This window comes from Crocuta crocuta, unplaced genomic scaffold, assembly GCF_008692635.1.
Source record: "Crocuta crocuta isolate KB4526 unplaced genomic scaffold, BGI_CrCroc_1.0 scaffold89, whole genome shotgun sequence".
Taxonomy (NCBI): domain Eukaryota; kingdom Metazoa; phylum Chordata; class Mammalia; order Carnivora; family Hyaenidae; genus Crocuta; species Crocuta crocuta.
The window spans coordinates 10565709-10568045 of NW_027551559.1; the positions used below are offsets into that span (position 1 = coordinate 10565709).

Sequence of the window (2337 nt, forward strand, 5' to 3'; positions counted from 1 at the left end):
CCGAACAGCCCCTGAAGGGTTTGGCAGATGAAAGCGGCCTGCCTTCCTGCTGCCCCGTGGCGGCTGCGTCGTCTTCCCCGAGCCCGGCGTCCCTGCCCCCACCCCAGGGCGCCCCCCGTGCCCGCTCCTGCGCCCCACGCACCCGGGGCGCGGGCCAGGCGGAGGGGAAAGTTGGCAAGCGCGNCCGCGGGGGAAAGCGTTAATGGGCGGCCGGGTGGGAGCAGCGCGCTCGCTCGCCCACGTCACGCCGGTGCGGGCTCGGCTGACGACCGCGGCGCCTGGGGACGCCGGCGCGCTCCGCTCGCCAGGTGCNGCGCCTGCCTGCAGCTCGCCCGCCTGACTTCGCCCGAGACCTGGAGGGCCGGCCGCGAAGGAGTGACCTGCCGACCTCGGCGCCACCGACATCCAGAACGCCTTGCAGCCCCACACCCCGCCCGGCTGTCCGCGGGCAGTGGGCGGGCACCGGCGCCCCAGGGCTGGCCTCCGCCCTCTGCCCGAGGTCAACTTCCTGGGGCCGGAGAGAGCTCCCGGAGGCTCTCGGCGAGGAGAACGGGGTGGCCTCGGGGGACGACTCCGGGACCCGCCCGGGAGCGCCTGGCCTCAGCCGGCCTCGGAGCGAGGCCCCACGGGGAGCGGGGTGGGGTACGGGGGGGGGGGGGGTTAGGGCGCGGCCTATCTCCCAGAGGCCCTCCGCGGCCTACAGAACCCCACCCCACCCCCGGCAAAGAGGGCGACCCGTAGGCCTCTAACGTTTGGTGCTAAGCACCCGCAGGCCCCCTCGGCTGGGCTCCTTCCGCACTCAACAGGCTAGTGGGGGCGCCTCACCCAAGCTGAGCTGCTGCCCGGCCCCTGGGGAACCTCTCAGGGGTGCACTCAGAACCGAGGGTCCCTCGAGGGACCAGGGTTGGCATGCGCCCCTGTGCGGAAGCATTTAGCTGATGGTACCTGAGATGCTGACACTCCCATTCTATCTGCTCCCGGAGGGAAACCCCGGGGCCTCAGCTCAAGGCTCGGCCTTGCGGGAAAGGGCACTCGAGAGTTATTCCGGCATTTTCTATGGGGCAAAGATAACCCAGAAAGTATGTCGGTTCCGGGAGGCCGGCCCCAGCCAGGGCGCAGGGCGTCAGCGAGATGCGGGGGTGTGCTCCAGACTGGAGACAGGCCTGGCTGGCCCAGCATCCAGGATTCGGCAGCAGGGCCTGGGTGAGCCGTGGCCAGGTCGCCAGGCTCCTCAAAGCAGCACCGAGCTTCCCCACGCAGGCGGCCGTGCGGGCGCAGCAGGCCTGGAGCGGGGAGGAAGCGGAGGAAGCAGCGGCTTCGCAAGGTAGTAGGTGAGCTTGATTCCTGGGTTAGGAGCCAGGGTTGCCCAGGAGAACCGGGCTAGCGGGTGGGGACTGGGGGCGTCTCTTTATGCACTCAGGCTGGAAAGAGAAACGTTGCAGTGATGGTCCAAAGAAGGCCTTGGCCCCCCTCCCCCCAGAGGCCCCAGCTGGTGGGCTGTGCCCTCCCGGGCTCTGAAGGTGGATGCTCGCGTGTTCTGGGGGTGCCGTTCCCGCGAGCTCCGGCCCGGGGAAGGAAAGGCAGGGCGCAGGCCTGGGGTGCGGCGCTGCGNGGGCAGATTCATTTCTGCCCGAGAAGCCCCGGTGGCTAGTTTCTTATTATTTACAGGAAGGTGATATTAGCAATTCAGGTGAGAAAGAAATAAACACGGCCGCCACGAGATCAATACAGAATTCAGAAACAATTATTAATGTCATTTGACTCGTGTTCTTTATATATCTCTCCCGGCTACAGACGCTTAAACTGTCTGAATAATTTGCATGGAGCGGCTATTCATTATTTCCGATGATTTTCCTTCGCAAGCAGCTCGGACGTGGCCGGCTGTGGTTCAGCGCGATCGGAGAGCTCGTATTTTCATCTGTAAATTAAAGCAATTACGCAGCAGATATTATATGATGCGCACTGTGGTCTCCAGATAGTCATCAATCACCTTCAACCGAGCTGTCAGAGCGGGCAGATTTCGTTTCTGGGAGGCAGGTTTGCAGCTGGGGAGAGGGGAGAACGTCATCATTAATTAGAGGGTGACCCTGGGGCGATTCACAGGTCTGAACCCAGGAATCTTTCGAGCAAGTCTGCACAGCGCCGCCGCGCACAGCTCNTAAAAGGCGGGGGGCCAGTTCGGGGTGCCGGGCGCCCCTTTGCAGCCTGCGTGCTGGCTGGCCTCCGCTTGGCATTTGGGCACCGTCCCAGAACCGGGACCCGAGGGAAAGTCCTGCGGTGGGCGCAGGGGCGTCCCCCCGCCCCGGACTGCTCCGAACGCCCCGGCTGAGAGCTATG

General features: G+C 65.5%; 1 long non-coding RNA gene across 1 annotated transcript in view; it reads right to left on the reverse strand.

The window, feature by feature from the left end:
• Positions 1 to 1753: 1753 nt before the first annotated feature.
• Positions 1754 to 2337, reverse strand: part of LOC144219457 (uncharacterized) — an 11380-nt gene continuing 10796 nt past the window's right edge. Inside the window, exon 2 of the long non-coding RNA XR_013331420.1 lies at positions 1754 to 2045. This is a non-coding gene — a long non-coding RNA (uncharacterized LOC144219457). The remainder of the gene's footprint in view (positions 2046 to 2337) is intronic.